The 13,966-nt window shown below is 45.8% G+C and overlaps 1 protein-coding gene across 1 annotated transcript in view; it reads right to left on the bottom strand.

The window, feature by feature from the left end:
- Positions 1–11,689, bottom strand: part of LOC120388892 (leucine-rich repeat and fibronectin type III domain-containing protein 1-like protein) — a 218,216-nt gene extending 206,527 nt beyond the window's left edge. The window contains exon 1 of the mRNA XM_039511004.1: positions 11,430–11,689. The gene's annotated coding sequence lies outside the window, so the exon portion shown is untranslated. The remainder of the gene's footprint in view (positions 1–11,429) is intronic.
- Positions 11,690–13,966: the final 2,277 nt, after the last annotated feature.

Raw genomic sequence — 13,966 nt, forward strand, 5'->3', positions numbered from 1 at the left:
AGAACGCAGCTACCTGGACTGGAGTTTAGTCAGGACACCGGCATCTATGTCCACCCTCCGACTCTTGCAAGGACCACGAGAATTCAGAAAGTATTTCAGCTCTCTCTTAAGAGAGTGGCTCAGACACCACAGCAATCCTTAAAGCCTGGAACAGGTGTAATACTGAGTGTGAGGAACGCAGGGCATTCACACCTGCCACCACATTGTGACCCCCCAAAAAAAAAGATTTTTAATTTGCATAAGGTACTGCATGATAGCACAGAGAGCCCAACTTCTCCCCAAACTCTAATTCATTCATAACATGCCCCTCCAGCCTTCTATCTGTCTCCCAGCCCCAAACTAACTCATTTAACACTTCCCACAACTCTCACACCTGCCCCAGTCCCCTACCAGATCAACACCTCCCCAGCCGCACCTACAGCTGGGAAATTCCTTCACAGACACTGCCAGGTCTGAGGGGAACAGCCCCAGGGCCTCTTTACCTTTCTTCTCCCAGACCTGTGCATCAGGGAGAGGAACCAACCTAGTTTTCATTGGGAGGCAAAGGGGAGAACAGGACAATCCTAAGCAATTATGTACCCCCCTCCCCACTTGAACAAGTAGGGTCAGCTGCTCCACAGCTACCCCTTCCCCTATCCAAAGACTCCTCCTGGGACAGGGACAGGGGTTAATTGCCTCCCTTGGTTAGGATGCCATCCTGAGGAGGCAGGGGAGTGGGGAAAGCAGCCAGAGGCAGGATTCCCCATATACTGACAGGCTGGTCTGAAATCCCAGCATTAGCAGGTCTGCTGCAATATCATAGAAATGTAGAACTGGAAGGGACCTTGAAAAGTCATCAAGTCCCATCACCTGCCTTTACAGCAGGACCAAGTACTGCCCCTCACAGATTATTTTGCCCCAGATCCCTAAGTGGCCCCCTCAAGGATTGAACTCACAACCCTGGGTTTAGCAGGCCAATGCTCAAACCACTGAGCTATCCCTCCCCTGTAGCATCCTGGGTTTCCCTTTGGGGGATAGGAAGAGAGAACGGTTTCCCTATCCAAGTGTGGCCTGGTTCCAGCTTCACTTTTCTCCCCATCTTACCCTTCCCCCTGCCCTCCCAGAAGGCATTTTGATAGCATAGGGTGCGAGCTGGAAGCTATCGCCACTCACATTCATGAGCAATTGATCACCCAGAATAAAAATGTTAAAAAAGAAGAGGAGCGAGGAAATGTGCTAAACACACTGAGAGGATGGGTGTAATAAAAATTAGGTGCAGCTGGAGTTTTAGCCAGAAAGAAAACCTCACAAGAGCAAAGGTGGGGAGCACTGGCTCAACTCCTTGCAGGTAGCCCGACAAAACTGCATAATCTGCAAACCTTCAATGGCAACAGAGAAGGAAATATCAAATTATTGACTTGTAGCTGTACAATACCCAGAGCTTATTTCTGGCATTCTGTATGCCCTGGGCCCCCACAAACTAAGCCACTATTTTATCCCAAAGAATTTCCATGATCAGATTCGCAAAACACAAAGACCTGCATATCATAAAAAAATCATTTATGAAACAGGTATGAAGTATAAATACAAAACAAAACTCCAGATAGAAAGCCGCTGCAGCAGCATCATAGTTTGGGTCTCTCAGAATTTACCAGCTGGTGAGACTAGATTAACTATTTGACTTTCACCTCTTACTTATAGAGCCCTGCGCGGATTCCAAACTTGGATCCTCATCTGATCTGCAAACATGCGGATATCCATGGATTTGCAGGGCTCTACTTATTTAGACAATTCTAGGTTGATAAAATGCTGCCATCTGAAGGCTTTTCTTCAGCTCTTGTAAGGGGTGGGATCAGCTCATCTCCGAGTGTTCAGATGTCTATATATTAAGATTTAATCCCCTTGTCAGAAATCCATGTACAGAAGCCAGCAATTAGGCAAGACAACTGAACTGTCTTCTCACAGCTTAGAAGCAGCACCTCCAGACAGGTGGTGAAGGAACAGTGGGCAGAGGTCATGTTGCTATGAGAAACTGCCCCGTCCATTATTCTTCCTGTAGGAAGCTTTTACAATTCAACAAGCTTAACAAGAGCTCTAATACAGTTAATGGTTATTAGCGTCCTTTTTTAATGTGAATTGACAAGGGCAAGGAAGCCATGTGTCTATATTATTGCTGGCCCCATAAATACTGTCAGTATATAACACCCTGTAAGTATCAAACACTCTGTAAGCAACTGCCTGCCTCTCACTTCTGTGAGACACTGACACGTTGCACTCCATATGCTTTATAAAAATATGCTTGGAATGTGAATATAACTGGAATATATTTTATGCAAAAGGTCTCTTGCATGGTATCATTACAAAGCTTATAATCTACTGAGTGTGTTCATCCTATTTGTATGTATGTACCATCCTTGTATCTAAAACTAGAAATATGAAGTTAACTCTAAGGTCCTATTGTAATTGTGCAAAGTGTGGCCCATTAATGGTGGTTTAGAATCTTGATGGCACCCACTGACTAGGACAATTGGTTGTAGATGGTTTATTTACCTGCAAGCCTTCTTGTGGACATGGGGGCCAACCTGTGGGTAATGAAGAATGAGGTCTTACAGTGACATGTGACCATGTCACCTAATACTGGAATTCACCTTAAACCTGGTGCTTTTCCATTTAGAAGGGGGGTGGGAACCCAGAGAGACAAAGGTTTCACATCTTGGGCCAAAGCTATAAAAGGGGGCCAGTCATGAGAAATCCCCTAATTACCACCTGAGCTGTACCAGGGGAAAAGATTAGGCCCAGACTAGGAAGGAGTCTAGTCTGTGAAAGAAGCTTATTGGAACATCTCTGAGAGTGAGATTTACCTGTATTCAGTTTCTTAAATATATTATGCTTAGACTTGTGTGTTTTGTTTGGTAACTTACTTTGTTCTGTCTGTTATTACTTGGAACCATTTGAATCCTACTTTTTATACTTAATAAAATCACTTTTGTTTATTGATAAACCCAGAATAAGTGATTAATACCTGGGAGAGCAAACAGCTGTGCATATCACTCTACCAGTGTTATAGAAGGCGGACAGTTTATGAGTTTACGGTGTATAAGCTTTATACAGAGTAAACCAGATTTATTTGAGGTTTGGATTGCATTGGGAGCTGGATGCTGGAGATAGGAAACCTGCTGAGCAATTTTGGTTAAAGTCTGCAGCTTTGGCGGCGTGGTTCAGACCCTGGGTCTGTGTTGCAGCGGAGTCTGGCTCAACAAGACAGGGTTCTGGAGTCCCAAGCTAGCAGGAAAAACCAGCTCAGAGGTAGTTTCAGCACATCAGGTGACAGTCACAAGGGGGCCTCTTTGACCGAACCCATCACACACATTACTACTGCAGTCCTCACTCAGACAAAACTATAGTGGGAATTATGTCTGGGGAAGGACCACAGTACGAACAGGGCCCTACAGTTTTCTAAATCGCCCTTCAGGAAAAACCCCTTCCAGAAAAAATGACCCAAGATTGCACAAGCTTAGCTATTTTTAAGTACATGTACTAGATTCGAGACAGGGGACGCCAAAACCCGGTTCGTAAGGCCCTTACCTAAAAGGCATGAAACAGAGCAGCCAAACATATGGTCAGAAAAACAAAGTTTTTAGGGCCCATCCAGCACGGCTCCCAGTCCCCTCTCTCTTGCTCCTGCTCAGCTTTCTTTTCCTGTTTATACAGCCCAGCCCCAAGGATGAGGCAGGACGCTCCTTGATTGCGCACAGGCTGTTTTAGCTATAAGCTCCAGACTGTTCCTTAAAAGAGGTAGAATATCATTCCTTCCTCCCCTCCACCCTACCCCAGCCCCTGCCTCCCAAAGCCCAGCAGACTGTGCATTCTTTCCTGAGAAAAGAAAGTATTTGGTTGTCAATACTGAAGATAATCAGGAACATGGAAGTGATGGCAGGGGTGGGGCTCTGGTTAGGAGCACATGTTATTCTCCAGGAAAAAGTAAACTTGAAAGCATCATGAGGTGCAAAGACTGGGCTGGGATTTCTTAATTTTTTTCCTCTCCCTCTTTGTGCTGAACAATCCCTTTCAGAAACTGCTGGGTGCCAAAGAGCTGCAACAAGGATATAAATAATTTAGTTTTGATAAAAAAAATCTCTCTCTCTCTCTCTGGAACCACTAGCTTTAGCAAAAAGCGGAGTTATTTGGTCTTGCACATGATTGTACTGAGTACACATGATTGGGCTCAGCAGAGGTTCAGTGATCCTAGAAATGTGTCTGGAAATGTGATCATGACTGATTAGATGAGAATATGCACATATTTCAAAGGAATTCTATTCCATAGTGAACTCCTGTCACAACTGGGCTGAGCACTGCCAATTTTCCCAGACTAATTGCTCTTCTGGAAAAGGACATAAAACCAAGCATTGGATCAGAGGCATACAGTTTCTCAGTTACAAAAATCAATGGAGATCCTCTTTTGAAATTATGCTCAAGAGTTCTTTGTTCAATACCTCCCAATGCAGCAAAATTTCACTTATTATATCCATAGAAATGATTCCCCTGTTAGATTAGTGCAAATCCTACTGGAACATGCAAGCAGATTGACCATTCCATTTTCTGAAAAGAATACAATGAGAAGGCCAGAGACAAATGGTCCAAGGCGCTTGGAAGAATTAAAGTTCTTGGCTGGCGGGCAACCTATCTGGTTGGGGTCTGACAATGCTGAGACCTATGGACAGGTTTTCATATCATCACAATCCAACAGCTGGCTACTTTGGGATAGAGTGCTACCCCTTTATGAGTAGGCGGGCCTGGTAAGTCATCAGGAGTACAGGCAGTCCTCGACTTTACGACATTTGACTTACAACAAATGGCACTTATGACATTTCTGAATTGACACCCTGATTCAATGTACGACAACTGGTTTCGACTTTACAATGCTCAGTTCCACAATGGAGTGGATTGAGGTTCAGAGTTACAATGTTTCAATTTACCACACAATTTTCAGGAACCAATTGTGTCATAAGTCCAAGGACTGCCTGTACATAGTGATGACAGAAAGAATCCAGGAACCCTATTTGGAGCTATGGTGCGTTCTTGTGGCTAATAAATTGGGATTTGGCCTTGAACTCCTGGACTCTGCATTTCCTGAGCTCCGAGATCCAGCTGATCCTGTGTCACATAGTTGCCATGGCCTAAATGTTCAAACATGGCCAGTGAGTTGGGGTAATAACCAATTATAATCTCTGGATTTTATATAGCCCTTTTCCTGAGCAGATCCAAAAGCACATTATAAATAAGGCAAGCATCGTTATCCCCATTTTTCAGGTGGGGAAACTGAGGCACAGAGACGAATGGATTTACCCAGCAGATCAGTGGACAAGCTGGGAATAGAATGCAGGTCTCCTAAGTCCCAGTCTAGTGCTCTATCCATCTGGCCATACTACCTCACAACTTGAAACACCTGAAGGGAAGCCCAATTTACAGAATGTACTAAAACTCAGACTTCTTTTAAGTGCTCACTTGGGCTCCCAGAATCCCTAGTCACTTTTGCAAATGTAGGCCTGTGAGTTTTTAGCTTTGTAAAAAGAAGAGAAGTGATCTAATCAGCTCGATCACACTGATGTGCCAAGTAATTATCACGGTAGCATTTCATTAACAACCTCCAGCAAAACTCTCTTCAACACCCACGACCAGAACAGCCAGCTAGAAAAAAAAAATAAAAGAAAAAGGCCAATTACTTCTCACAGGAAATTTGGGCTGGGGGAGAGGTGCTGAAATTTCCCAATAACATTTTTCAATTAAAGATAGACTGGAAAAAAATTGTTTCTGAATACCATTTTCTGTAAAACAAAAAATTGCTTTCAATTTAGAAAAAAATGAAACCCAAGTTTTAAACCAAAACCTGAAAACATTTACCAAATTTAGTTTGTTTTTTTTTCCATTAAAAACAACGCCCAGGTTTTCATTTCTGATGAAAACCCAAAATTACTTTTCACCAAAACCATTTCTATTGGCAATCTCAGCAGAAAGACAACAGATCGACTGAAAGGGACACGGAGGCTGAACTTGCCTAAAGATGGTTTCTCTAGGTACACTGGACCCAGAGAAACCTTGCATAGTCACTTCTGGTCTCATGTTGTACCTTTTTGTGGATGAAGAGAGCACCCGTCTCCAGAGAGGACTCTGGCACCTTTCATCAGCAAATTATTTTAACAGATGAATGAGATTTTATACATCAGAGTCTTTGCTGTCTTATTCTGTCTGTGTGTTCTCAGTAAAGTTTTACCTACTAACTGCCCCCCAACACACACACACACACAAAATGGTAAGAACAGTCCTACCTGAGCAAGAACTTGAGCTGTTGAGGCCAGTTGGAGCTGGATTGATCAGTTCTACCCAGCACAACAGTGAAGCTCCAAATTGTAAACTAGCTAATTAAAGTTTTAGACAAGGAAATCTGAGCTGCCAAGTTCTGAACTTCCAAATAAAGTCTCTCTCAAGGCCCTCATGTTTCAGTCACCTCACTAGACCACTGAGCAGATACTTGGCAAGAACTGAAAGATGTGGTGGATTCTCTGTCAGCTGAACTCTTCAAATCAAGATTGTATATCTCTCTAAAAAAATCCTAGAATCATAGATTATTAGGGTTGGAAGGGATCTCAGGAGATCATCTAGTCCAACCCCCTGCTCAAAGCAGGACCAATCCCCAAATGGCCCCCTCAAGGATTGAACTCACAACCCTGGGTTTAGCAGGCCAATGCTCCCCCAAAATTGGAGACATACCTATCTCCTAGAACTGGAAGGGACCTTGAAAGGTCATTGAGTCCACTCCCCTGTCTTCACTAGGCAGGACCAAGTACTGATTTTTGTCCCAGATTCCTAAGTGGCCCCCTCAAGGAATGAACTCATAACCCTGGGTTTAGTAAGCCAATGCTTAAACCACTGAGCTATCCCTCCTCCCCATACAATGCCTAGGTGGACCAACTTCAAATAAAAAGATATGACCTCACCCAACTGGTGTCACTCATATCCCGGGACCAACATGGCTACAACACAGTAAAAAATACACTTAACCAGAATTTATGGGCCCGATGCAGGACCTTTTTGTGCAATTCCCTAGCCTTCATTATGCAGGTCATCAGCCTATATGATCATTAAGGTTCCTTCTGGCCTTAACAACGAATCCTTGTTAAATGCCTCACTCTGGAAAAAAAAAACAAGATGAAGGAACTTAACTGTGAGCTTTGATGTGCAGACTTGAAACACACCTATTAGGAGCCAATCTGCTCGCAGAAATGCATTCTTAAAGGGCATCTGTGAATTGCTTCTAAGATAACACATGCAGCACATTTCTAGTTAGAACAAACACTAGTTCCCAATGACAAGCTGTGGCACTCTGTACCTCAAAACAGCACCATGGAACCCCCATATTCAACAATGTCATATAATTATGATATACTCTATACAAAGTATGCCTTGTGAGCTATTATTTTAAAAATCTTGATCTGTTGAACATTAATACCTGGTTAGAGTGTATGTGCTATCATTGTATGGGAAGTTATGAAGTTTTGCTATGTGTTTGTGTTACTGATATGTTGGAGCCTTTCAGATACAACAATGGAGCACAGCCAGACATGCTGATGGCCCACTGAAGAGAATTCACACTCCCAAGAACTATCCCAGGATCTGTATACAATGGAGACTTCTCAGAGATAGCATGAAGACAATGGAGACTGCTTGACTCATGTCATAGCAAAGGGTCTTTCCAGCAAGCTGGAAGAAACTATGGTGTCACTTCCCCTCTTCTATAGAATATCAGGGTTGGAAGGGACCTCAGGAGGTCATCTAGTCCAACCCCCTGCTCAAAGCAGGACCAATCCCTAGACAGATTTTTTTGCCTCAGAGCCCTAAATGGCCCCCTCAAGGATTGAACTCACAACCCTGGGTTTAGCAGACCAATGCTCAAACCACTGAGTTATCCCTCACTTGGCCTCACTTTCCCCTCACAACTCAACACCTGGAAACACATCTGGAGGACAAAGACTGACAAGGGAAAGGTGGTCCTGGGCTGAAGAGGAGTCCCAGACTGTGTATCGAAGATCTGTAACCTGCTTGTACTATCAGGGTGAAACACTGCTTGATTCAAATCCTATTTAGTTTATAGAACTTAGGTTGTGCACTGATTTTTTATTTTCTTTGGTAACCATCTCTATCCTTTATGCCTACCACTTAAAATCTATCTTTCTGTAGTTATTAAACCTGTTTTATGTTTTACTTAGAACAGTGTATTTTGCTTGAAGTGCTTGGGAAACCTCAGCTCAGGAACAAAAGCTGGTGCATATCCTCTCCACGTTGATGGGGAGGCAGACTGGGTAATAAACTTACAATGGTCAGGCTTCTGACCAGGGCAAGATGGTACAGGTGTGGGGGTCCTGAGCTAGGGGGGAATTGGCTGGAGCCTCTCTGTTGTTGGTTCATGAGTGGCTGGGAGAAGCATTCATGTCTGTGTAAGTGCAGCACCTGGAGAGGTTCGCAGCTTGTCACAGTATCACAGTGTGAGAGGGAACCCAGGTTGATGGGTCAGAGGGCTCAGCCATACCCATCACACAAGCATCCTAAAGCTCCTATTTATTTCTGACCCACCAAAGGATTCTGATTTTAAACTTGACTTTAGCCAGTGCTCTTCTGGGGCATGTATAAATTATACCTTAGATTCTCGCATGTTACAGGTATAAAACCACAGCACAGTCTAAACCATGCACTTAGAGCCTAAGATGACTGGGTGGCTCTGGGAATTGGTAATCGACTATAGACCCGTTCAGCTCTAGGTCATCAGTTCAAACCCAGGGCAGGTCAATGGCTGTTCAGTTTCCACCATAAAAAATGAGTCTCAAACCAATTCCTACTGGACACAGACACAGAATGGGCCCCCTTGTGGTAATCTCAGCAAGGACTGAATAGGCTTGGAGAATTCTCTTTCATCACAGGCTGGCAGGGAGCAAGACTTGCACGGTCAGTGCTATAACCAGTTCTGTGGTGAGGTTCTCAGACAGCAGGGCTGCCAAAGCTAGCACCTCTCAGCAATGCTAAATTCACACAAAACGTTAAAAATCAATGCATCACTTCATAATTTGAAAAGAATCGTAGCCAGTTGCCTTTAAACTAAGACTTTTGGGGTTTATGAGATAATCAAATGTTAATGCAATCTAATATCCTTGAGTCTCTAAACAGCCACATTGAAGTCTACAATGATGCTTCCTCATTCTCCCAACATAATTAGTTTCAACTGGCTTCTTAGAAGCAAAGAGCAGCCAGCATATTTTGTAGTAGCTTTCCTGAACAGAAGTGATTTTGACATCCACTCACCCTTTTACTAAAGAATCTATTTGTGCCTCACGAGTTCAGAATGATTTTCTATCAGTTGAGTCAAAGCCGTATTTTAGCCTGGTCCCTGAGCAGCATAACTGCTTTTATCTGAAAGCTATCTTGTACCTACAAGCAATATTTTAAAGCATATCATGGCATTTTAGAAGAAGCACTTCATCTTTAGTCTGATCAGAAAGGGGGGTGAAATCAATCTTAACTCCTGATAAAATTTTATTTAAGAAGGTGGAAGACATCTTCAAGATTTAACGAGGGATTAAATGGCATACATATTTCATAGGAGTCTTTACACACCTGTGCTCCCAGCTGCTGTGTATAGAAGGAAAATCTTCACCAAAATAACCTTAAAGGGAAAAGCATCTTGCATCCTTAAAACAAACTCTCTTAGGTAACTATGCTATTGTGATGTTTCAAACCCCTATTAGATAAAGAACCCCATTGCCTGCAGATTTATGTCTGGTTCTTTTGGAAACGATGCTCCCCAGTGAATGATCTTGGGAGGGTTCTTCCTATCTGAGCAAACTCAGTTCAAACCTACAATCTATGCAGTCATTTCATTTTTTTATTATGTGCATCACCTTAGCAGGTCTCAATGACAACACCAAAATCTCTTACATGAGAGCTGTACAGTGTCCTGTAGTTGCAGGTCATTTAACCAGCTGCAGACAGCAAAGAAACCTGAAAGGATGTTCTGACTGAATGTGAATACAACTGATATTTTAAAAAAAATCAACTATGATCCATTTATATAGATCCACTTCATCCTATCACTGCACAAAACATGAGCCTCGCATCAACAACAGCACCGTATGGCTCATCAGGATTCCTTCCCTTCAGCTAGTTACAGCACATTAGGTGTAACCCTTGAAAATGTGTATAAAGTGGAATGTTAGAAACTTTTTTCATAAATTATATGCCAAAATTAAACACACACAAAAAAACCAGCCTAATTCTTATCAAGCTTTGATTTTGGCAGGTCTTGGCTTCTGGATGCCATTTAAAACAAAAAACAAAAAACACATTTTCAACTATGAGGCACCAATAATTTAAACCAGGAATTGTACAAAGAGGAAAATGAAATGCCTGAGAGAATTCTGTTAAGAGAGTTTTATTTTAGCCATCACATATGATCAAGTTACCAATTACAAGGAGCCTTATTCAGTGTAAAATCAACTCTGACTTGCTCTGTAAAGTGACTCACTGAATAAGAAGCACTCTTACTTATCAGCAGGTGTTTGTAATGTTAAGGTTGGATCTCATTTCTCTTCAGAGAGAGAGAGAGAGAGAGAGAGTGTTAAAACACTGGCACAGCAACACAAGGCACATCTGACAATGACAAAGCAATTTATCAAGAACTAGGGGAAAAAATCATGAAACTGTTAGAGTCTGTTCATCCCATATTATTTATCTTCTGGCTGATGCTGAGAAAATGTTAAGAAGCTGAGGCACTCAAACACTAATGCAAACATAATTAAAAAATTAGATGCTGTTTGTCCCCTTATCAGTTGAGCCTCTCTTTCTATTTATAGCAGACACTGTATCTCCTAGACAGCATACATACAAAGGCAAGATTTCTCTCTTCATCATCATGTTTTCTCAAGTTTAACTCCTATGCATTTTTTTAAATAGCATGGAAATCAGGACATCAAGGAAACAACAAATATTAAAACCCTCCCGAGTGCTTCTTTCATAGCACCAACAACCAGAGCTTTCTACAACTTTTTAAAAAATTAACTAACCCTCTAGATAAACATAGGGCCAAGAAATCTAGACATGTCTGTAAAGGGAAATGAGTACATGCCAGGGCTCCCGACCCCTCCCTCCCCTAGCTTTGACTTTCACTGGCCACCATGTACATATTCCTTCTTTTCCAGATCTAGGGCTCTGAACCAGAAGAGGAGGTACTGAGTCCCCGACACAACAGGATCAGGGCTGCACCGTCCCCAGGGGATAACACCTTGCAGAGCTGGGCAGCGCTGTCACCCACCATCCAAACCCCGCAACATCGGCGCTTCCCTTGCACGCCAGATAATGTCGGAGCAGCACAGGCAGGTCTGGAGGGTGGAAAGCGGGAGAATTACCTTGGAAGCGGTGGAGGCGCTGGCACCGCAGCGGTCCGGAGCGGGCAGGTGGCTCCCCAGCTCTCTGCCCCCGGCCAAGCAGGAGTCGCAGCTGCCCAGGGGCCCCCCGCTGGGGCCGCCCAGCGGCTCAGTCCCGCAGGCTGGCTTCTCCGCCCGCCCGCCGGTCGGTAGGAAGAGGCACAAATCACATCCAGGTTTCGCCCCAAAGGGAATCCAGAGCCCGCTGTAAATCCGCCCGGCCGCCCAGCAGGCGGGCTCCCCGCTCACTGCGCCCGGCGCAGGCAGGCAGGGCTGGCTGAGGCGGCTCTGCGGGGCTCAGCCCGGCGGGCGGCCAGCTGCGGAGCCGGCGGGGAAGGGGCGGCGGGGAGGCTCTTCCATGCGCCCCCCGGCCCGGCGCTAGCGCCAGCACCAGCACGGGCTGAGCCGGCCTGTCTCCGGGACCCCCCGCTCCGCGCCGGTCCTGGGGCGGGGCGGGGCGGCGGGGGACCCGGCAGCGCTGCTGCTGCTGCGGCGGCGGCGAAGCTCGCGGTGGCGCGGGGCGGCGGCGGCTACATGGCCGGGGCGCGAGGCTCAGTCCGGCCCCGCTCCTGCCGCCGGAGGTGCCCGGCGAGCCCCGGAACAGGCGGCGGCAGCGGCGGCTGGGGACGCAGCCCGCCGGGCTCGGGGAGGCGGGCGCGCCCTCATGCCGGAGGAGCCGAGCAAGCGCGGTAGCGGCCGGGCTGCCGCCCCCTCCCCCGCAGATACCTATTGGGGAAGGGGAGGGGGCGGGGCTGCGGCGGCTGCTCGCGCCCGGCCCCGGCGGCGCTGGAGGCGGGAAGGCGGGAGAGGAGGTGACTGGAGCGCGGTGCCTGCGGGGGAGGGGATGGGGGTGTTTCAGCGGGACTGAGGAGCCGCTGGGCTGAGCATGGTGGTATATGAAATAAGGGGTAGTCTAGACCGGCAGACTCCTAACACATTCCGAATGGAGGTGCCAGGTGCAGACGCCTTGGAAATCTTAGACACCCTCAGGGGTCCCAAGACCACGGGTTTAAAACTACTGGGCTAGAGCAGGGGGAGCGGGAGCTTCTATCTCCCCCCTCCAGAAGAAGAGGAGGTTCAATTGCAGTGGGAAGTGGCAAATTCAAAACAGATATCGGAGGGAAATACGTTTTCACACAAGGTGTGACTAGCCTGTGGAACTCACTTCTTCTCGCAGGATGTTCTGCTGGCTAAGAATTTAGCAAGGTTCAAACAGAGATGAGACATCTATGTGGTTAACAAGACTTTCCAGAGTTATAAATAGTTAATACTAACGGAATATAGGACAAAAACAAGGAGTCATCTGGTGGCACCTTAAAGACTAACCGATTTATTTGGGCGTAAGCTTTCCTGGGTAAAAAACCCACTTCTTCAGATGCATGGAGTGAAAATTACAGATGCAGGCATTATAGGACAAGAGGTAAACCCTCATGTTTTAAAAGCAATCTCTATTAGTGGTAAGGGTAGGACCATCATGGGAGGTTTTTATTGCCTCCCATCTATATACTGTGGGGGTTCTTGCACTGTCCTCTGAAACATCTGGACATTGTCAGAGATAGGGCATGTGTCTAGTCCATTATGGCAATTTCCACACTTCTACCTGGAGAGCAAGGGGTGGGAGAGCATATGGGTCTGTGAGGGGTTAAAGCTACAGCATCTTTAATCTAAATTTACATTTATTTTCCCCATTCCTGGGGAACCTCAGAGTCTTCTCCTGCATTTATTCAATGCAGTTTGTGGAGTATAGGACACTTGGTCACTCCTGCCCATTGCTGCACATGTCAAGCTGCCTGCACAGCTATTCCCTATTATTGTGGGCCCAAACATTCAGAAATGGCTGTTATTTGGGGTGCCCCAGGGTCTGGGTGCTCAAGTTGGGACACTTTAAAGGTGCCTCATTTTTCCAGAGCTGCTAAGCATCAGCAGCACCAATGAATTCAGCTATGGTTGTTTTGGACTTCTAAAAATTAGGCCCCTTTTAAAGTGCCTCAAGTTGGGCACTCAGAAACCCCAGCACCCCAAATCACTAGCTCTAGCTAAGAGTTTTAGCCATAGTGCACAAGTGGAGGTGCTAGGAGCACTACTGTGTGTTCTGCAGGCTGCCGGAGAGAATGGCCTCCCTTCCCATACCCACAGCAGCAGTCTAAAACAGGGCAGACCTACCTGCCCAAAGCCCAGATAATTGATTAAGGGTTCAGCAAATAGAGCAGGCCCTATGCAGCTATTGGCCAGAGGACTGGGAAGAAATGCTACTCCTCACTCCCTGCTCTTGGTTGGAGAAAGGGTATGTACTTCTAGAGTGGGAGCTTAGCACTTTTGAAGTGGGGATGGGGACTGGCTGTAGGCCACTTTATCAGCCAGTGGGCATAGAAGTAGGATTGGAAAGAGGTGCCCCAGGACTGAGGCTGGAGCAAGCAGGCCCAAAGGTAGCTTGGACATGGGGCTAGGGATAGGCCTAGGGAGAAGCAGCATAGGTGGCTGCAGCCAGGCTGGGAAAGTGGCCCAGGTCCTGCCTGGGA

This window comes from Mauremys reevesii, linkage group 22, assembly GCF_016161935.1.
Source record: "Mauremys reevesii isolate NIE-2019 linkage group 22, ASM1616193v1, whole genome shotgun sequence".
Classification (NCBI taxonomy): domain Eukaryota; kingdom Metazoa; phylum Chordata; order Testudines; family Geoemydidae; genus Mauremys; species Mauremys reevesii.